Source organism: Schistocerca americana, chromosome 5 (assembly GCF_021461395.2).
Source record: "Schistocerca americana isolate TAMUIC-IGC-003095 chromosome 5, iqSchAmer2.1, whole genome shotgun sequence".
Classification (NCBI taxonomy): domain Eukaryota; kingdom Metazoa; phylum Arthropoda; class Insecta; order Orthoptera; family Acrididae; genus Schistocerca; species Schistocerca americana.
Window position 1 is genome coordinate 33,512,393 of NC_060123.1, and position 22,991 is coordinate 33,535,383.

General features: G+C 39.1%; 1 protein-coding gene across 3 annotated transcripts in view; it reads right to left on the reverse strand.

Annotated features, from left to right (window-relative positions):
- The window catches only part of LOC124615811 (dTTP/UTP pyrophosphatase), a 109,978-nt gene that overhangs the window by 83,651 nt on the left and 3,336 nt on the right, over positions 1–22,991 (reverse strand). The window contains exon 1 of one of the 3 annotated variants that reach the window (XM_047143953.1): positions 16,467–16,491. The exons of the other annotated variants lie outside the window; for them this stretch is intronic. The gene's annotated coding sequence lies outside the window, so the exon portion shown is untranslated. Of the gene's footprint in view, positions 1–16,466; positions 16,492–22,991 lie in introns of those variants that run through there. 3 annotated transcript variants of the gene reach the window in all.

A 22,991-nucleotide genomic window follows, 5' to 3' on the forward strand; every position in this document is an offset into this window, starting at 1 on the left:
GGGCATGTTGGCGGCGTTCAATGCAGTTGCCTGTGCAGCAGCAAGACACAGAGTGAGTGTAGCGCGAGAACGCGGTCGTTTATATACTGTGCGTGGACTTAGCGTTTTCACAGTGGCCAGCGAGAGCGTTATCCCGGACGCGCATACCGGGTGTTTCAGCACAAAACTGCTACGAACATAAGTGCCCAATCAGTGGCTTAGGGAAGAGTAAAAAACGGAATGTTAAATCAGCAGCAATGAGAGTGAAACTCAAGAAGGAGAGAAACTAAAAATAGAAGGAAACCTTGAAAATTACTATTAAAGGGGAGCGGTTTTTCCCTAAAAAGGAGCTTCAAATGACCAACGTCATCTCACTGACACTGATAAAAATCAAGGACACCATCGGCTGCTAAAAGGGAATACAGATCAGGTGACAGCTGTAAACAGGCACATAGCAGATTAAAATATGGGCACTGAAGTAAAAGGTGTCTCACTGTCCACAGTTGAGAGCAGTGGGGACATGGCGGGGGAGGATTGCCACTTAAAAGATGTCGATGGCTAAAAAGACAGTGCCTTATCTGAAGTCTAGTTAAAATTACCTCCTCTTGACGATGAGGCCGGGAGGAAGAGGTCCAAGCACAGGGAAGAGATTTTACGTCAGATCTGTTGATAGACATTAGTTTATCTCTTTTTCTTTATAAACACATATTGTGTATTGTGCTTTATGACATGTTCTACATCCTTAACACTCTCCTACTAACTCACTATGGAACAATATCTAAACTAATCTAAACAAGGAAAACACCTATCTAGGAAGGAAGATAGTCAAGAAAAAAGATTATTTTTCTTATTGCAACTCAGGCTTCCTACGCAGTCACTCTAACACTGCCAGTGGAGGAGTATTATAATGTAGTGTAAAATCTGCTCTCCCTCAGGAAATGCAACACTTTGGTAGTGGCTGTCTCATCATCCACAAGAATCTGAGGCAGTGAGATACGCAAGCTGAGAGCACGCTGCAGACTGGCCAGCAGGGCATGCTCAACAAGAACTGTGCTATTGTCAGTAGACTACTGCAGATGCAGTGAGGAGGATCCGCCCAATGCAGAAGGAACTCGTGGGTGAGTCTCGTGTGGCCAAAGCATAGTCAACACAACATAAGGGCATTTTTCTGAGAGGCCTGGAAAGCTATATGGCACATCTCAGTGGACCCTCTAATCACACTCAAATTGTTTTTGTCACAGTAGCCTGCTTTTCCAATTTCCAGAGTCTCAAAATATTGTGTTGAAGTTGTAACCATAGGTTGGTGCCTGGTATTACAATGTCAAGTTGACCTCCTGTAGTTGCACTTTTAGTTATATGGATGGTGAATTCATTTCCTGGAATGCCTAGGTGGGTGTCCAGATGAAGGTCACCGTTTTCCAGAACTGTGTTGGTCAACCAGTAGGTCCTGGATGTTAGCCACCAAAAGACTTTTGGAATAACACAGGGATACATCTTTCAAGCAACTCAGGGAATTGCTACAGATCAGAAAGCTTGTTATGGCCTGGAATCACTACAGATCAGAAAGTTTGTTGTGGCCAGGGATTTGGTGTACCATGAAGCCTGAGATATGGCAATCAACTCTGCAGTGTATACACTGCAAGCACTCAGCAGACAGTGCTTCTCATGTCCCCTTGCATGTGCAAAAGCGAAATCAACCCTGTCGTCAACTTTCGATGCATTCATGTAGATGCATACCGAACTAGAATAATCATGGAGGATTGTACGAAACTTGTATCAGAGAAGGGTAGGATCAACATCCTTCTTTGGGCGACAAAAGAGGTAAAGAGGTCCATCTATATCACAGGACATGATACAGACCATGGGGGGTGTCAAGAGGCTGTTCGAGGTCCTTCATTAGATTATCTAGTCAGGTGAGATCCCAGCTGGTCTACCCAGTTTTGGGTAATGCGCAAACAGTCTGAACTGTTGTTGGTGAAACAGAGTTGACTGATGTGGGTGAGTGTGCATCAGACAGATTGTGACTGAGTAATTTGCCAAAAGCTGCTGTTGCCTAACCTGCAGTGTTGGACACAGGCTTCAGCCAGGAGGCTGTCAACAGGGCATGTATGGAAGGCCCCATTGCCAATCCCATGCCAGTGTGGTGAACAGGGTCCAGCAAGCTCAATACAGATGGTGCTGCTGACCCATAGGCAACACATCCGTAGCCCAGGCTGGATAAAATCAGCGCATTTTAAATCTCAGAATAACTAAGTAGTCCACGCCCCACATGGAGTTACTAAGAAACGGGAGAGCATTTTGCTTCTTCATACAAGTTGCCTTGAGCCAGCAGACATGTGGCAGCCAAGTTAGCTTGTTGTCAAATAAAATATCAAAGAAATGAAAAGTTTCAACAACTTCAAGTAACTGGTCACCAAGATAAATTTCTGAGTGTGGGTGCACACTCCAGAGTCGACAATAAAGCACAACTGGTGACTTTGCAGGAGAAAATTTATAACTGTGATTCAAGGCCCAGTCACGTACTCTCCAGATAGCCCCTTTACGTTGGCACTCAGCCATGTGCAGTGATTCAGAGGGGTAGTAGAGGCAAACATCATCTCCATACAGCGATGGAGGGACTGTGGGGTCCACTGCATTTACAACACCATTGATGGCGATAGCGAACAGTGTTATGTTCAGAATCGATCCTTGAAGACTCCAGTTTCCTGTACATATTGGTTGCTGAGATTGGAACCTATCCAGACCAGAAAAAGTCAGAGAGCTAGGCAATTCTGGATAACAATGGGTAAAATGCCCTGGAAACCCCACCTTGCAGTGTAGACAGGACATGATGTCGCGAGGTGGTATTGTATGCCTTTTGTAGGTCAAAAAACACAGCAATCAGATGTTGGCATTGTGCAGAAGCATTACACACTGCAGATTCCAGACAACTCAGATGGTCTGAGGTGGAACAGAAAGCCTAAAAGCCTCTTTGGAATTATGATATATGGCCTCCAGCTTCAAGGCACCAACAAAGACAGCAGTCGACCATTTGTTTGAATAGTTTATACAGCCCATTCATTAGAGGGATCAATCAGTAGTTAGTTAAAATATGTGGGTCCTTTTCCAGTTTCAGAACAGGAATAATTACACCTTCCACCCACTGACAGGGAAATTCTCCTTCCTGTGAAATATGATTAAAAAGCCTGAGGATATATTTCATGCTGTCAAAACAAAGATGTTTGAGCATTTGGTTGTGGATCTTGTCAAATACAGGACCTGTATCTCAACACACTGCCAAAGTGCTGCAAAGTTCCCATTCCTTAAAAGGTACACTGTATGACAGAGAGCTGCGTGCATGGAAGGACAGCAGATGGTGCTCAATAAAGTGCTTCCAGGTCAGGAAATGAGGACAGTAAATATTGCAAGTGGACACATCAGTGAAATGTGCTGCTAAACATTCAGCAAGTTCCACGGGATCAGAGCAGATGTTACCACTGACAAGGAAGCCAGGAACCGCCATAAAAGGTGGATGGCCGCAAATGCGGCAGAGTTTAGTCCATACTTAGGACAATGGGGTGTGGGAGCGCATAGATCATACATATTGCTCCTAACATTCCTGTTACCTCTTCTTTATTAAAAACTGTGCTTTCACCCCGTGCCTCTTGAATGTCATTAAATTATCCATAGGGGGACAGTGCTTGTACTGTTGAAATACCCTGTGACATTCCCTGACAGCTGTGACTATATCTTGAGACCACCATGGCACCAGCAGTCATCAGATGAGCTGGAAGAGAAGGGTATAGTTGCTGCTGCAGCATGAATAATAGCATCAATAGTATCCTGTACCACTTTGTCAATATCTGTCGTGCACCTGGATGCAAAAGTGGCTCTAGATGAGAAAGCCTGCCTATCAGCTTTATGAAGCGACCAACGTGGCGCATGTTCCAGATATCTGTGAGGGGAGAGAACGATCGTCATGGATGCACCACTGACTCAGGGATAATGTACTCGGGCTGCAAACTGTGAGATCAATAGCTGAGTATGTTCTGTGGGCCACAATGAAATGTATTCCAGCTCCAGTGTTGAGTAGGCAAACATCCAATTGTGAAAAGAGGCCTTCTGTTATTCAGCCTCTGTGAGAGAGTGTGTAGCTGCCCCACAGAAGATTATGGGCAATAAGAGAAAGGGGGGAAGTAGCTCCACTAATTCTAACAGCTCATGATATTGGAAAGGTCCATCTGGGAGTAGATAAAATTACATATTGTCATCTGAACTGGCAGGTAGACACTAACAGCCACGGCATCTAGCACAATGGGAAGGTGCACTTGCTCACCAGATGTATTAGAGTATATGAGGATACAGAGCCCACCAGATGCTCTCTTGACATTAATGTGATTGGTACACTATAGTTTGTAGTTTTTCAGAGCAGGGAAGTGTGTTTCCTGAAGTGCTATACCAATTACAGAGCAAGTAGCCATTAAATGCCGGAGTTTAGTCAAATGGAAATAGCAGACATTACAGTTCCACTGAAGATGGACATGATTATTTTGCTACCAGGTCGTAGTCCACCTAACAGTGTGATCTGTCATCAGTGTGCTTAAGCTCGACCTCTGCACAGATAGGGTGATATTTGTGACAGCGACCATTTTCCTATCGTTTTCTCCCTCTCGTCCAACTGTAGGGCAGGGCTTGGAATACGACCAGGGCCAGGAGGTGTCATGTGAGAGACCTTGTCATCGCATGAGGTATGGACTGTGACACAACAGTCGCAAAATTTGAGATCATATCAGTCGGATAAAGTCTTTCAAACTTTTTCTTTGCATCTTTATAAGGCAGGAGGTAAGCGTTTTATACTCTCGTGTTCTCTTCTCCATCTTAAACACTGAGCATTGCGGTGAACAAGAAGGGTGCAGTTCCAGACACCTGACACATTGATGGGATTGGTTACAAGGACTGCCCTCATGGGACACCTGTGCACGTGTCCTATACATAGCATCATTAGAACAGTGGGAGGACATGTGTCATCATAGGAGAAAAATAAAGCCTGATATCACACTTATATACTATGACCTTAACCTTCTCATGAAAAATGTCTTCGAAGACTAGGCTAAAAGCTCCAGTGTTCATTCTATTATCCTTGGGTCCCCTATGGATGTGGCGAACAAAACGGACTCCACACTGTACCAGATGAGTATGCAGCTCTTCACCAGTTTTTAGTGTTAGGTCCCGATGGAATATGATACCTTGAATTCTACTGAGCTTGGTATGATGAAAAATAGTGACTGGTATATCTCCTACCTTGACACAGGCCTGAAGTGCTCAGGATTGGTTGGCATGCGATGTTTTCATCAGCAAAGATCCATTTCTCATCTTCTCTGGTGCAACAACCTCCCCAAACTGATCTTAAATATTTTCAATGAAAAACAGAGGATTTGTTTAGCAAAAGATTCATCATCAGTTTGAGAACAAACCAAGATTTCAGTAAACTGTCCACTTCCATTTCTCCTTATCTGGCTCTTGTCTTGAGGCATGGTCAAAAGCAGAAATTCCATAGGATTGTAAACTTCTGCATTAAAATCACTGTTCCTGGACTGTTGAGATAGCTGTGTTGGCACAGCCACCAATAAGTTTGATCCCTTTCATTGCAGATCATATGCCCCTACTACACTCACTCCAACCAGAGGCTCTCCCCATGGGCATCACTCCGTCAAGGCAAAGGCCACCTGGAACAGTAGCCGTTGCCCAGAGTACTGATACCCTGAAGTGGATAGGTACATATTCCTTAGCTGATGCAGGGAGATTACAGCTCAGGCATCGACAGTGCGATCCCCTCGTTTTCAAAGGGCTACCAGCAAGAGAGTACATGACAACCCAACCACGACAGACTGGCTACCTTGCTCAATTTCAGTTGCAAAGCTACTTGATCGGTAGGTACAAAAGATAACAGTGCTCAGTGAAGAGCTAATGCACCACAGTAAGGTATCCTCCCCCAAATGGCCTGTGCTTCTGCAAAAATTTGTAAAGTGGAGGTCAAACCCAAAATGGGGACCAGAATTTAAAAAGCCAAAAAAGGTTTGGGGAAAAAGCATTTAGAAGGCCAAAAAGAGTGAAAACCTTCACAAATCCAAAGAACAGTCAAAATACGAAGGTAAAAATGTGACCAAATAAACAGGATCTTATTAGCCAGCTCTTATGACAGACAAGGAATGGCCATGGATATATTCTAGCCCCCCAACACTGCAGTGGGCGCAGGGGGGGGGGGGGGGGGGGGGGCGGGGGGGGGGGACCATATTGTGCACTTTCTTGGTATTTTCAAGTGTAATTGCAGTATTGTGTTATCCTTCAGGTGAATCACCTTCAAGAGTCAAGAGAAGTACGATATATTTCAGTTTAGTACCTATTTCTTAACTGTCTCCTAAATCAAATTCAGTTAATGAAAATGAAAATAACAGCAGATGGTCAAAGTGTGCAACTTATGAGAGATGCTTTCAAAGAAGATTGTTGTATAAACACGACAATTTTTTGAGACAATTGTCAGTACTCAGGATTTTGGTAAATGATTGAAACAAAAGAGAAATTTCTGCACAATGGCCATACATTAGCTGACTGCTGAACAGAAGCAGAAATAGGGCATTTGAGGCTTGCTGAAACAAGGTTCTATATTAAAGGTGAATAATTCTATCAAACTGTCACTGATGATGCAACATGAATTAGAAATATTGAGTCAGAGTTGGAATTACAATCCAGTGAGTGGCATGAACCAGCTTCCTCACAACAACAAAAAACTCTAAAAGGTTTAATCAGAGTGTAAAAACTTATTACCCTTGCTTATGATCCTCAAGATTTCAGTATGACGGACAATAATTTATTATTACAGTTTCAGGTAAAAACTGTGCAAAATAATTGCACAAAACCTGAATTCATTTTCCTAAGACTGGGCCATTTATACTCCATGGCAATGCTTGCCCGTAGTGTTACCTTACACTCCTTGAAGTCCAGTCAAAAGTCTAACAAACTTTGATTTATTTTCAAATTTGGAAAAAACTAGGTATGTACACTGTTTACCCTTCCTGGAAGGGATGCAATTATCCATGCCATTCAACATATGAGAAGAGACGGTGTCTTAAACAAAATAGTAAAGCTTCCCAGACACTGGACTTTATCACTGAGTTCCAAGGATACTATTGTGAAGGACAGTAAAGAACTGAAGAGGGCATCAGGCACAGTGCTGAGAGTGCTCCTCATATTAATGTCTCTAAATATAATAAGACATGGCATAGAAATAGGAAATGTGCAGCAGACTTTACCTGTGGGTAGAAAGGAGAGAAAAAAATACAAATGTCAGGAAGAAGAGTACTGCTGCTAGGTAGTAGTTATGTCTGTTGTGGAGGACCCCAATCACAAGAAAAGTTAGGGGAGAAGTCTCAGGTCACACGCATTTTCAAGCTGAGAGCTCAGTCAAATCAGCTTTGGGGAAAGATTTCATGAACGATGATCACTTGATGAAGGTGGGTGAGGCAGGGAACAGTTTGGATATGGACAGTGTGTACAACATAGAAGAGTAAGATAGCATGTGTCAGTGGTAGCACTCCTGTGAGCACAATTTAGCTGTTCCGACAGCATGATCAGTCTTGTCTTGGCAGTGCTGTATGGCAATTCAATGTGGTGGAGACGCTACTGCTGACTGCTGATTGGGCACACATTGCACTGTTGCTGATGGGGTGTAACAGAAGATGGAGCTACACTATGCATGGTCTGCTCCTCATCAGGACTGGGAAAGGGAGATTGGTAGAGGTAATTAGTGAGGGTACAGCAGGTGGGTGAGGGGACGTACATGGTCAAATACCTGTTGCAGCACGTAGGATGACTTGGCCTTTTTTTATATATATACATCGCGACACCAGGCTACCCTCCCCAGTAACTACAGGCATCTCAGCCAGTTTAGAGATTCCTTCAACATGTACACAAAAGATAGGATGTACCACACAAGAGCGCACAAACGCCACAGAAATTTGCTGAGAATGAGCAGTCTATTAGAAATAAAGTGCACCAACTTGAAACTGAATTACAGTACAGCAATAGTGCTAGCATCATATGAATGTGCAAGATGCTACTTTAGAATTACCTTAAAGGATGGGGGATGATGTATTTATGTCAGAGGTGGAACACAATTTAAAGTTAGAGATCTGATCACAGTTAACCCTTGGATGAACAACAGCAGTCTTTGGACCCTGCAAACCTCCTTTAATTAAAACATTATTTGGCCCAAGTCCGCTTAACTATACTTCTTTACTAATTTTGTAGTACTATACATCAAATGCATGGCAGGCATCTTTTAGACACCTTAGCAAACAAGCCATCTTTCAAAAAGTTTGCTTATATTTGGTCTGAATGGTAATTATGTTGCCAAGATTACTAATAACAGTTTGGCACATCTATACTCCACACTGAAAAATCAGAAGTACTGCAAAAGCTACAGCTGCGTATTCCTTAGGAATGTATGTGTATTTCTTTATGCCATAATTGTTTCAGTTGAGCATAAATTTAATTACATAAACAGAAAATCAGGCAAGATACTTTTCTCGTTTACTACTTACAGCATGGATTATACATTATCTGTCAGAAACAAAATATACTATTTTCATTTTATCTTAAGTTTTGTAAATGGCATGGTCCTTTGAAAAACGTATGTGTTGTAAATAACTCATAAAAGAGTAGAGAACAAAAAAATATAACTTACAAACCAAAAGTATTGGAGACCTGACAGATGTTTGCATTAAAGCTCCCTCTTAGTGTGCTGAAATATAGTTGACATCCGCACACTTATGGTCTTCCTTTAACTTACAAAATTTAAGGCTAAAACATGAAATTTAAGTTAATTTTTCCGCCAAATTTTTTTTCTAATTTGGAAAGTCACAGAACACTGCCTTTTCTGTCACATTACCAGATACTACTGATGTAATTATAAACAGTATCTTCTCTGCTCCAGCTATTTGTATTATATAACTATTTATTACTAAAAATGTAAAAAATTGCATTTTTACAAGTTTTTATCAATTATTTACTCGAAAACCCCATCAGAAAACTTTTGAGAATTACACAAATTATTGTTTGGATAATGTGTTGGTAGCCAGTGCAAACACAGTGGGCAATATTTTTGTGTGTAAAGTGTTGAAAATTTTTCAACATTTTGGTATTTTGCATCACTGAATTTCTAGTGTAAAATATGCATGTTGGCAACACTGTTTCCAATGCTCTTCTGTTTATAACAAACGAGGGAGAAGTTGCACATAAATAATTCTGCATCAAGTTTTGTGTTAGAACTTTTTGTTCAATACAATGTCCGTGGGGAAATACAGTAGTGAAAGAGTGAGATGTGTGGACTATGAGAAAAAAACACAAGAAGTGGTGTTTAAGGAAAGTGAAAAAAACACTTCACAGTTGTTGGAAATCAGTCAGAGGTACTGCAGAAATATATTGGTCCTCAAGTAATGTATTAGCATCACATCCATTGTGCAGGAATTGCTACACTCACTACAAGAAGAAATTTAGTGACAACCCATATGAACGATCACCATCACCCGAATGTGAAACTGAAGAAGATAGTGGTGATGTTTATATTCCTGGGTGTGAAACTATTAATGCACTGAATGTTAGCATTTCTGCTGTAGCCCCTACTATATCCCCCCCCCCCCCCCCCCCCAAACATCCAGGAAAGGTAAGAAACACAAGAAGAAAACTGTATGAAAAAAAGTGGGAGAAATTGAAACAAGTTTTAGGCAAGCAACATCTTCAAAATTTTGTAAAGTGTATAATGTAGATGCACTAGGTGCAGAACCTGAAGATAGTAATATGTGCACAAAATATAAGTGTGGTTTCAAAACCTAAATACTGATGTCTCAGCAGCCACCTGTACTGAGAAGGTACATTTAGTGTCACTGACACCAGGAAGCTACTCTAAGCAGCAGATACAGAAATACACACCCACTTTCAAAAGCTTATAAAATAAAGAATGAGAAAGCCACTAGCACATGTCCAGATTCTTACTGTGGGCATCGACTGCAAGATGATACGCTTACAGTTGCTCTGGAATATTACCTAAGTGATGACAAAGATTGCAGAAGGCAAAGTCCTAACCAGGATGATGTTATCTCTTTAGTGAAAATAGTGAAAAAGGTAAAAAGATATACACTATGTGATCAAAAGTATCCAGACACCCTCAAAACATATGTTTTTCACATTAGGTGCATTGAGCTACCACCTATTGCCAGGTACTCCATATCAGCGACCTCACTAGTCATTAGACATCGTGAGAGAGCAGGATGGGGGACTCCGCGGAACTCACGGACTTCGAATGGGATCAGGTGATTGGGTGTCACTTGTGTCATACATCTGTACACGAGATTTCCACACTCCTAAACATCTATGGATCCACTGTTTCTGACTTGATAATGAAGTGGAAACGTTAAGGGACACGTACAATGTAAAAGCGTACAGGCCGACCTCATCTGTTGACTGACAGAAACCGCCGGCAATTGAAGAGGGTCCTAATGTATAATAGCCAGACATCTATCCAGACCATCATACACGAATTGCAAACTACATCAGGATACACTGCAAGTATTATAACAACTAGGCAGGAGGTGAGAATACTTGTATTTCATGGTCGAATAGCTGTTCATAAGCCACACAACATGCCGGTAAATGCCAAACTATGCCTCACTTGGTGTAAGGAGCATAAATATTGGACGATTGAACAGTGGAAAAATGTTGTGTGGAGGGACTATTGAACAGTGGAAAAACATTGTGTAGAGTGATGAATCACGGTACACAATGTGGCGATCTGATGGCAGGGCGTGGGTACAGTGAATACCCGATGAATGTCATCTGCCAGCGTGTGTAGTGGCAACAGTAAAATTCGGAGGCGGAGGTGTTATCCTGTGGTTGAGTTTTTCATGGAGGTGGCTGGCATTCCTTGTTGTTTTGCATGGTACTATCATAGCACAAGCCTACTATGATGTTTTAAGCAGGCGATTCCATCTTTCAACACGATCGAGCACCTGTTCATAATGCACGACCTGTGGTAGAGTGGTTACATGACAATACCATCCCTATAATGGACTGGCCTGCACAGAGTCCTTAACTGTATCCTATAGAACACCTTTGGGATGTTTTGGAACGCCGACTTTGTGCCAGGTCTCACCAACCGACATCGATACCTTTCCCCAGTGCAGCACTCCATGAAGAATGAGCTGGCATTCCCCAAGCACCTGATTGAACGTATGCCTGCAAGAGTGGAAGCTGTCATCAAGGCTATAAGTGGGGGGACAACACCATACTGAATTCCAACATTACCGATGGAGGGCACCACGAACTTCTAAGTCATTTTCAGCCAGGTGTCTGGATACTTTTGGTAACACAGTGTATGATAAGATTAATAGGAAAAGCATATCTTGTAATGAAAAATCAGAAACCAAATTTAAAAATTGGTCTCACAAAATTCTACTCCTTACGACTAAAATGGGTACATTACCAGCCAGTGAAGGAAGTATCCGCATGTATTTACTGCACTAATTTGAAACTTGTATTTTTTCATCATAAGCAGTGACACAGGAAAGAAGTACACAGATATGGACCTGATGCTTTTGTGTATACGTCAAGAGCCGCAAGGTAAATGTTGATTGCAGGAGTGTGCACTGTGTCCTGGTGCTGAAGTGATGATTGACGAAGCATTACACTTTCAGGACTCTGCCAATGATACAACTATGCATTGTAGGAGGGAGGAGGGTTGGTAAAGAAGATAGTACAGCCAGAGAACTTTGTTACAGAGGTTAGGTTTTTCTTCATGAAGGGAATAGCTCACCATCATATCAAGAGGATTCACAGACTGGCCATAGCAGAAGTAAAATCAGCCACATCCCAGAATACTGACACATTAGTTCTTCATTTTGACTTTGCTGAGAACTGGTCTGTTGCTATGCAGAACAAAATTCAAAGTTACCACTGGCACATATCACAGGTATCAATATTCACATGTGTTACTTCCTAGGAACATCACACTGTTTTGCTATTGTCAGTGATGATCTCGTTCATGACAGTACACATGCAGGCTACGCTGTCAGAATGATAATTGATGAAACAGCATCTAGAGGCATTTATTAAACATGTGTGTGTGACTGAGGGTGCAACATCTCATTTTAAGAACCATTTTTAGCTATATGAGCTTTGCCAACACTGCAGTGCAGGGATTAAAACAAAAAATGGTTATTTACAGCAATAGTCCATGGAAAAAGTGCATATGACAGGGCAGAAGGCCTCTGTAAATATCTTGCAACAAAATTTAATCTCCAGCATGAAGCTGATGATGCTATAAGAGATGCTAATGGATTTGTACACACCATATCGACATTAGTAACAAACATGAAACTTAATTCTAAATGAAAGTACTCCTTACGGGAATTCCATTTAAAAAAAAAAAAAAAAAAAAAAAAAGGGGGGGGGGGGGGGGAGAGTGGTCTGCTGTGAAGCCTGTGGTAGAAATTCAATCAAGTAACTACTGGTTTGCATCCCAGAGTGCCACACACATCGCAAGAGTGGTGCAGCCTGTTACTGTGTGTGAAATGCAGAGACCATAGATAATAAGTCTCTCTCATGACCTGCAAGACATAATCATCTCCTTTATGACACCTCATGGTCCTGTTAATAATTTCAAATGGCCATCATCAAAAGATCAGTGTGCAGCTCCCATTTCCCAAGTACTGCTGTTGTTGGATCATCTTCGTCCGTCTACAATTTCAGCTCGGCTATACAAGTTCAATGAGAAGCAGTTGGGGGAAAAATGAACTCTTTTCAACAGTGCAGAGTTGATTGTTACATTGTAGGCAATTTTAATTCATGGAAAGTCATGAAATAGGAAAATCATGACAGAAACTATAATAATTTGTGAATATCATAAAAAAATGGGTATAAGTATTCTATGTCTCATTTTTGTTATAAAATGCTTTCTAATAAAATTATGAATTGTTTTCCCACTCACTTATAATGTTGTAAAGTATTTTGTTTCAGAAATACCAGTTTTGAATGACATTTACTTAAAATCAACGATCTATTTCAACATTTAAGCATCCATGAGATTCTGACCTTGCAAGTAGAGCTAGATCTACCTAAAAAATTTCTCACATATTGTACAGACAAGTATTGCCTAGTCTGATAGCATTCACTAAGTACAACGACCAACTAATGTACCGTGACATTTTTAAAACATTTAGGATGAAGGTTTTGGAGAAAACAATTTCCAAACAATCCAAAAAGTTTCAGTTTATTTCATCTTTATATATGAATACTTTGACAGTTTAAACATGATGACTGTTTTTTCAAAGAATATTCCACTACCCATTTTCTGTGCTATTTCCTGTAGTGAGATTAACTTGCCGTTTGGCTTCCTGAATACTGCCAGGTCATCAACAAATCCAAAACAATTTTAACATAAGTTTAAATGTAAGTATGACATAATTTAAACATAAGTTTAAATTGCCTAGGATTCGCTGATGACCTTACTGTCTTGTCCAGTAGTATTCAGGAAACCAAACAACAAGTTATCTCGCTACAGGAAATAGTACAGAAAATTGGTCTTGGAATATCCTTTGAAAAAACAGTCATTCATGTTAACTGACCCATCACTCATAAACAAAATTGCCACTGCAAACCAAGAAATCAAAATTGTAGATAAATTTAAATATCTGAGAGAAATCATAACATATAACCTCAATGAAAAGCCAACATGGCATAACAGAATATCAAATTGACTATAACAAAATATATCACCAAGAACACCTAAAACAAAAAAGCCTGTCAATAGCAACAAAATTAAAACATTACAAAACAGTCACTCAACCAGAAATAACTTACACTAGTGAAACCATCTTCAAAACAACTGACACTGCACAAATAGACAAAATACTCAAAATAGAGAGAAGAATTATCAGAACGTGCATCAACAAATTGTACCAGAAAGATGGAGACTGGAGAGCGGCTACAAATGAAACAGTCTACAAGCAAATAGAACTGGTAATGAGTGCAATCAGGAAGAAAAGCATTTTATTTTTTTTAGACATCTCATCAGAACACCAGAGAACAGGATCATCAGGAGAATAGTAGAAAAATTGTGGAATAGTAAGTGCAACATTAAGCGGATTACAGAAATTAAGGAAGATATGGATGAGCTACAGGTTACATTGGAAGACCTACGAAACAAAACTCTCAAAATCAGGAAACTCATAGACAAACAAATCAGACTGCAAAAGAGAATCAACAAACAGACAATAGGAAGGGTGATTTCGGATGAAGAAAGAAGGATGAGATCCAAGAGAATGAAGAAGTACTGGGCTGACAGGAAATTGAAAAATTCTTTGTATAAAGTTGGCTATAATGGTCCAATGAAGGCCATAAAATGTAAATAATAATAATAATAATAATAACATTATACCAATTGTACTATCAACTACAGGAGTCATACCACACAATATCCACCAGTACATCAGCGCAATACAGCTACATCCATACAGAAATCTGTAACTATTGATACATGTTCAATTACCCGAAAGTTCCTAAATGCAATGTAACATATACCGTACCGTTAAAAGGAAGTTACGCTTGATCAAGGTCCGCGTCACTTTCCATTTTTAACCAGATGTAACGTCTGAGACAGGAAAGGGAAATAATAATAATAATAATATTCTTCCACATTATCATGTATCAAGACAGTTACTTCCTGTGACTATTCATATTTTCAAAACATAATCTAGAAATCCGCAAAAAAGTTACAAATTTCACAGTTTATTTTTCCAAAAAAATAAAAATGAAAAGCTCAGAACTGTGAAGGTATTAATAATGTCTCATAGTATTGGGAATAAAGTATTGATTGAAAATAAATTCAGATCTCTACAACTTTTGGTTTCTTTATTACAATTTTCCAATTTTCCTTTTGTTACTACATGTTCACGAATACTCTCATTTAGAGAGATGTGTTGCGTTTTAGCAAATGATCAGAAAATCAAAATATTGTCGGCTTTGAGAGGTATCATGTACAACTTCAACATATACTTTTTCAGCAAACTTTGAAATAGTGATGTGACACATTCACTCTTGATCTGTATGGCTTGAGACGAAATCACCTAGATCATCAACTGAAGTAACCAAAGTGATCAGAATTCTGAATCAATAGTTCCTCAATGGCTTGAAGATGAAGATCTTTTTGAGTGGTAAGATGGCAGCAATTCAGATACTGACAGCCTCCAGGATATTGAATCTGTGTCTTCTAGCATTCCAAGTGATTACAAACAACAGAAGTACTGATTTCCGTATTTTTCATGATGGAGCTCAGCAGAATAAAACACCGCCACCACACAGCAGTATTTGAGTCCACAATATCATGACAATTCAACTTGAACCAGTAACTGGTAATGTACCTGTCACTAAGAATGAAGGGACTATTTTATCTCACAAACAATGCTAGAAGAGACCATTCACTATACTAATTTAGAATGTAGACACATTCCATGTATCAAGGAAACAATTGGCAGGATATTGCACCTGAGGAAATGAATGCATTTTTTTGGACTCTGCTCAGAGAACACAAATCACTGTTGCTTCTACTACAGTAAGGACACTATCAAAGTCATTGGGAATAACCTCAACAAACATTAAATCATAATTTCTTCCCCAAGGATTCCATTATTTGAAGAAATATTGGAGCAAAAGATTACAGCAATGTAAACTTAGAGATAAACAACAAGGTAATTCTACCAGAAATGACAACGTTTAAGACCAGAGAAGTTTTATCCTTATCAAATTGTTCTGAAGACAATTTGACAACCGTAGTTTATGTGCAAAATAGATTTTAATAACCATCTGCAAGTTATATACAAAATTATGTCAGCATTCTTCCTCCAAAGAGTTCATGCACACTGTGCTGGCTGTAGTTGCAAACAAATATTCAGTTTAAAAACACTATTAAAATACAAAATGCTCAGGTATAGCCCAATCAAATGCTCCTTTGTGGAATTGAAGAAGGTGTACGAGTCCATCGCTCCCTTTTTATCGGCCTCAAAGAACCCTAAAACACACACAGACACACACAAACACACACACACACACAACCTCTGATTCAGCAGAGTGACATTTTGACGCCTTTCATCTTTAACCTGGTTTTGGACAAAGTCGTCCAGGAGTGGGAGAAAGAACTTAAAAACCGAAACTACCGCGAACCAAACAACCAGCAGGAAAAAAATAAGATCCAAATTTCCTGCCTAACTTTCACAGGTGATCTGGCAATATTAGCAGACAATGAGACAACAGCAACTAAACAGGTACAGGCTCTGAAAGCATGTACTAAATAGCTGGCTTACAAATATACTTACAAAAAAAAAATAAAAAATAAAAAATAAAACATGTAAATCTGCTAAAAACTGATCAAAAAATATGGACAAATCAGAAGAGTTCCATACCTCCAGTATGTAGGTGAAATCCTTGAACCTATAGGGGCAGGGAAAATGACAGAGAAAATTCAGTGCCAAAACTTTAGGAGAGCATAGGGTAAAAATCTGCAACACAAAAATCATGCACTATAAGAAAGTTGCACCTGAAGTCTCATATGCTAGCAAATCACTTACACTTCACAGAAAAGATAACCTAAAGAGATCCTAAAAGAAGAATGCAAATTCCTGTGATACTGATGCTATTCTTCAGCAATTGAGAGAAGAAAACGAATTACTGTGTGAAGAAATTAGACGACTCAAAGAATGCTGTGAGCAGAGCGACCAGGAACTATGTAAAAGGTTGGTTAATAGTGAATCATTAGAAATAGACTATAGGCCTAATATCGACGCCAACTTGCCACCGCTTAGAAACAGGCCTGATACTAGTCAGGTAGAACAGTGGAATATTGTGCCTTTAAAAAGCAGCACAAAATCTGTTAATAACCAGAAAAACCCAACACGTGATCTAACCCTTTCAAATAAGTATGGTATTTTGGAAGCTATCGATGGGGCAGAGAGCATAACCCGAGTCTGCATCCAAACCAATTCAAAGTCTAACCTACAATTGAAGCCAACAACAAAGACTACTAAACAAGTCCCCAGAAAGTTTGTACCTAGGCCTAGAAGATCCGTAAACATTCAAATTCACGCTGATAGCCAAGGTAGGAATGTGTATGCTGGAATAAGGGAGAAAGCAACTTCAATGTTGCTGTGGAAAGTGTCAAGTCAAACCTCGACGTTACTGTACTGCTGGCGGGAACAAACGATGTGGCGAGAAATGAAAGGCAAGTCTTATCTCTTCACTGGAAGACAGGCTGCAAGATCTTCAGAGTGCCAAACTTATGTGTGTTTTTTCTGTTCCAACACGGTATGATCTACCTGTATGGTCAGCCATCAATCAAGAGGTGAAGAAAGCTAACCAGGAAATGTTTAAGATGTGTAAACGCTTTAGGAATGTCACTTTATTTTACCTCAACAACATTGGTAGGAGGTTTCATACATCTCATGGTTTTCACCTAAATAGGTTAGGTAAAAGATTTGCCTCAGATGTTATTGTAGACATAATAGAAAAATTTTGTCTGAATCAAGGTAAGTACCATAATGCAATAGCCTTAGAATACAATGTTAACCACCCTGTACACTCTGCTAATACTTTTTTAGTCTAACCAAGCACATTGATTTAGCAGTGAATAGTAATATCAGTGCTGATTCTAATTCCTCACAAAATAACCACAGTCTCAGAATTTGCTGCCTCAATGTGCAAGGGCTGAGTAGTAAATCCCTAATATTGAATGAATTTTCCTAAGAAAATCAGTTTGATGTGATTTGTGTTAATGAGCACTGGTGTAAATATGGTGAAATTTGATTTATTCAATTTGATGACTTTAAACTGATTAGTAACTTCTGCAGGCAGGGATAAGTGTATACACGGTGGTACTGCAGTCTACGTTAAAAACTTTTTGCTGGGTTATAGTAGCAAGCTAGATGTTAGTTCTCTGTGTAAGGAATTTGATTTTGAGGTATCAGGAATATGTATAAATGACATAAAGTTAGTACTTTTCTCTCTGTACAGATCCCCAGATGATGATCCCTCTTTGTTTGTTGAAAAATTGGAGGAATTATTAGAGTTTTTTAATGGTAACAAGAGGAAAAACTATGAGATACTAATTGGGGTGTGGGGGGGGGGGGGGGGGCTAAATGCTGACTTTGATGTCACGGAAGATAAACCCAGTGTACGAGAATTTAAAAATTTACTTAGGCAATTTAACTTTGTGTACCACAATACCAAATCAACCAGAGGCTTGGCCTGTCTTGATAACATCCTAACAAACTACTTAAGATCAACTTTTTCATGTGGTGTAGTCAACTTTCCCTTTTCTGATCATGATGGTGTATTTGTCACTTTTGAAAATCCTTTTGTAACCCACAATACATCTCATAAGTCCAAATTAGTTGTAACAAGACCTATAGATGACACAAAATTGTTTAATTTTAGATCCCAGCTTAGTTTCTTCAATTGGTTTGGTATGTTAACTAAAATAAAACATTTGTCAGCTGATTGTGTTTTTGAGAAATTGTTTTCAATATTCAATACTTTGTTTGAAATGACTATTCCGCAAAGAAAATGTAAAATTAAAGTGACCGCCAGTGAATCTAAAATCAAAAAGAGAAATAAAGAGTGGCTTACTCCTGAATTAGCCAATTTAAAGAATAAAGTTATGTTGTTTTTCGATCTAAATAAAAAGATTAATATTCAGCAATCCAAATGTTTCTTTGCAGAAGCTAAGAAAAAATATAGGGCAGCTATTATTGAAGCAAAAAAACAACAAAACACTAAGTATCAAGGCATCAAAAAATAAATGTAAAAAATCTTGGAATATAATAAACTCAGTCGCCAAAAATAACAAACCAAAAGAGGTAGCTGTCTCAGCAAATGATTTTAACAATTTCTGTACACAGTCATTTACGGATATTCAGAAAAATATCATTAAACCCACGGAAACTGCTGCTCAAATGATGGAAAATTGTAATTTGGGGTTTAGGAATGACAGACATAATTTTGTGTTCTCTGAAGAGACACAGCAGGAGGTTTTAAATATTGTAATGTAAATTAGTTTAAGTCTTCAAGCAGTGCTGATATATACGGCATATCCTATAAGATATTGAAAAATGTTATTGAATGCATTGTTGGCCCTCTAAGTTATGTTATAAATTAGTGTCTGACACGGGGAATTTTCCCCAATATACTGAAGTTATGTAGAGTTGTTCCTGTGTATAAGAATGGAGATGGGAAATGTCCATCTAGTTACCGCCCCATATCCCTCACACCTGTTTTTTCTAAAGTATTAGAAACTGTTATGTATAACCAAATGTGTAACTTTCTAGATAATAATTCTATTATTTCCAATGAGCAATTTGGTTTTAGGAAAAATGGATCGACCACTCATGCTATTGATTTGCTCGTTAAAAAGTTTCTCCAGGTATTTGAAGATAAGGAGTTTGCTCTGGTCATCTTTTGTGATCTGAGTAAAGCATTTGATTGTGTGAACCACAAGTTACTTCTGCATAAATTAGACATTTTAGGTTTTCAAAACAGTGGCTTGGGTATTCTTTGGTCTTTTTTGGAGCACCGTAAACAGATTGATTGTATTAATGAAGATAGATCCAATGTAGCCGATGTCCTGTGTGGTGTGCCTCAGGGCTCGGTGCTTGGCCCATTTCTTTTTCTGATTATGATTAATGATTTACCATCTAACGTAAGTTCCCATTCAATCTTATATGCTGATGACACAACCTTTATCAACAATGACTCACATTGAATTGTTAAAACATATAACAGAAAATACCATCAGTGAAGCATCAAAATGGTTCAGAGCAAACGGTTTTTTATTAAATGAAAATAAAACACAGTTCATGTTTTTCAGCTTAAGAGATACCTTATTTCTGAATGTTTCAAATAATGTTAAATTTCTTGGTATATATTTAGATAGTAAACTTAATTGGAATTACCATATTAACTATATATCTGCTATGCTTTCTAGAGTAATCTATTTGTTGAGAAAGTTAAAAGGTTGTGTACCAGATCAGTATGTTAGATCAGCATATTTTGCCTTCTTTCAGAGTATTATTTCTTATGGTTTACTATTATGGGGAAACTGTAACCATGTACCTGATGTTCTTCTACTGCAAATAAAAGTTGTAAGAATTATCACTGATTCTGGTAGACTAGATTCCTGCAAGCCACTGTTAGTGAAACTTAAAGTTATGACTGTTGTTAATCTCTATATATATACTGTTGTTCTACATACCATGAACAATTTACCAAACCAGCAATTAAGACAAAATATACATTCACATAATACGAGAAACAGGAAACACATTGACGTACCTTTTCAACGTTTAACAAGTCTTTGAAAAGCTATCATGTAATAGGTTCCAAATGTTGCAATATATTTTCTCTTTGTAAATTCGATTGTCCTATTGAAAAGATCAAGCCAAAACTGTATGAGTGGCTGGTTGAGCATTCTTTTTATTCCCTTGATGAATTTCTTGATTGCAGTCAAAAACAAATAATATTATAAACTTTGGCTGCTCCCGATATACTATATTAATTATTTCATTAGCAGCTCTAGTTACCTATTTGTTAGTAGCTAGTAATAATATTAATTATTTCATTAGCAGTTCTAGTTACCTATTTGTTAGTAGCTAGTAATAAGCATTATTCTGTTTTTCTCTGCACAGTTGCAAAGGGCAGTTATTATAATCTGATGTAATATTTTTTTGTATATAATATGTTTTCCTGTCTTGGTATTCTGACCTTTTCCTGTATTTTGTACTGGTACAATCTGATTGATTTGGTTGTACTACCTCACTTTATATATTTTATCTCCTGTCTATAGACTATTTATAAAAGTATTGTACTATTGTACTTATAACTCCTGCATATAACTTTGTTTATACTTTGTAATTTGACATTGTCTATTGCTTCTGTAAGCTTAACGACAATAAAATCTTACTACCACTACTACTACTACTACTACTACTACTAAAACAAGATCCAAATTTCCTGCCAAACTTTCACAGATGATCTGGCAATACTAGCAGACAATGAGACAACAGCAACTAAACAGGTACAGGCTCTGAAAGCATGTACTAAAAGAGCTGGCTTACAAATCTATTTACAAAAAAAAACATGTAAATCTGCTAAAAACTGATCAAAAAATATGGACAAATCAGAAGAGTTCCATACCTCCAGTATGTAGGTGAAATCCTTGAACCTATAGGGGCAGGGAAAATGACAGAGAAAATTCAGTGCCAAAACTTTAGGAGAGCATAGGGTAAAAATCTGCAACACAAAAATCAGGCACTATAAGAAAGTTGCACCTGAAGTCTCATAAGCTAGCAAATCACTTACACTTCACAGAAAAGATAACCTAAAAGAAGAATGCAAATTTCTGTGATACTTGGCCCCAAATGGACAGACGGTGGGTACACACTACAACCTAAAAAGAAACTATCAAATCTCATGGTAAACATCAGAAAAAGAAGATTAATATTTTAGGGGCATATCCACAGATTCCCAACAACAAGGCTCAGTCACAAAATTGCTGCATAAATAGAAAAACTCCAAACTGTACTGTGGATCCGGCAGGTCAATAAGAATTTAGAAAAGTCCATCAAACATTTTCAACAGAAGCCTATACAGACAAAAAAAAAAACAGCAAATAGGAAGTAAGACCTGGAAAAGAGAGAGAGGTGGGGAGGGGAGGGGGGGGGGGGAGGGAGGGAGGGAGGGAGGGGGAGAGCTGCTAGGAAACTCCAAAAACAGACACCTAATAGCTTTGTGTGATCCAACAGATTCCAGACACACACAATAATAATAATAATAATAATAATAACAATAATAATAAATCAGGAGTTGATACTCTTAACCATAAGGCACATACAGATGCAATACACAGTCAAGAAGGTAGCCTTCTCACTGGTGAACAAATGCGATGGACGGAGAGGCCACATTTTCGAAGGAACTTCTCAACTATGAGGAAAATGGATCTGATTAAAGGAGAATTTTCCTCAAGGAATTAGGACAACAAGTAAAACGTCCTCATATGGAGAAGTCAACAACCCACAGCTCGAAAAGAATGTTCTACAAGTCATGAAAAGTTGTGGAGTTACTCATCAACAGCCGAAGATAACCATACTGGAAGACCATATACTTGTAGACTAGACAGAAAAATGATAAAACATGCAACAAATCTAAATATTTGTAAAAATATAGTGTAATCATTAGTAAAGTGGATATTATGAAAAGGATAAGTTGCTACTTACCAATAGAGGAATGTTGAGCCACAGAATGGCACAATAAAAAAAAAGAGTGACTTCAGCCAAAAGTTCTCTCTCTCTTTGGCCCCCCACTCTCTCATAGGCGTGCACGTGTACACACACAGCCACTGCCTCTGGCTGCTGAGGCCAGCAGACTGTGGACCATAACTGTGCCTTATGCGAGACACAATATGGCATGGATGACGGAGGTAAGGGGAGGCTGGGATGGGGAGGAGGGTAATAGCATTGTAAAGATGGCGAAAGGTGTAGTGCTGCTTGCTGGAGCGTGCAGGGACCTGGTGGGAACAGGGGAGGGCTGCTAAGTGTTTGCCGCAATGTTTGAGGGCAGAGGGGGGGGGGGGGGGGGGCGGGGCAGAAAACCAGAGAACAGAGAAGTAGAGATGAGGAAAATGACTAGTGGGTGCATTGGTGGAATAGAAGGCTATGTAGAGCTGGACCAGGTGCAGGGAAGGGGATAGGTTTGTGAAGGACAGGAGCTAGTGAAGCTTGAGCCTAGAGGGCCTTTGGGAACATAGGGTACATTTCTGGGAGAGTTCCCACCTGAGCAATTCAGAAAAGTTGGTGTTGGTAGGCAGTATCCAGACGGTGCAGCAGTCACTGAACTGAAGCACATTGTGTTGGTCAGCATGATCAGCAACTAGGTGGTCCAGC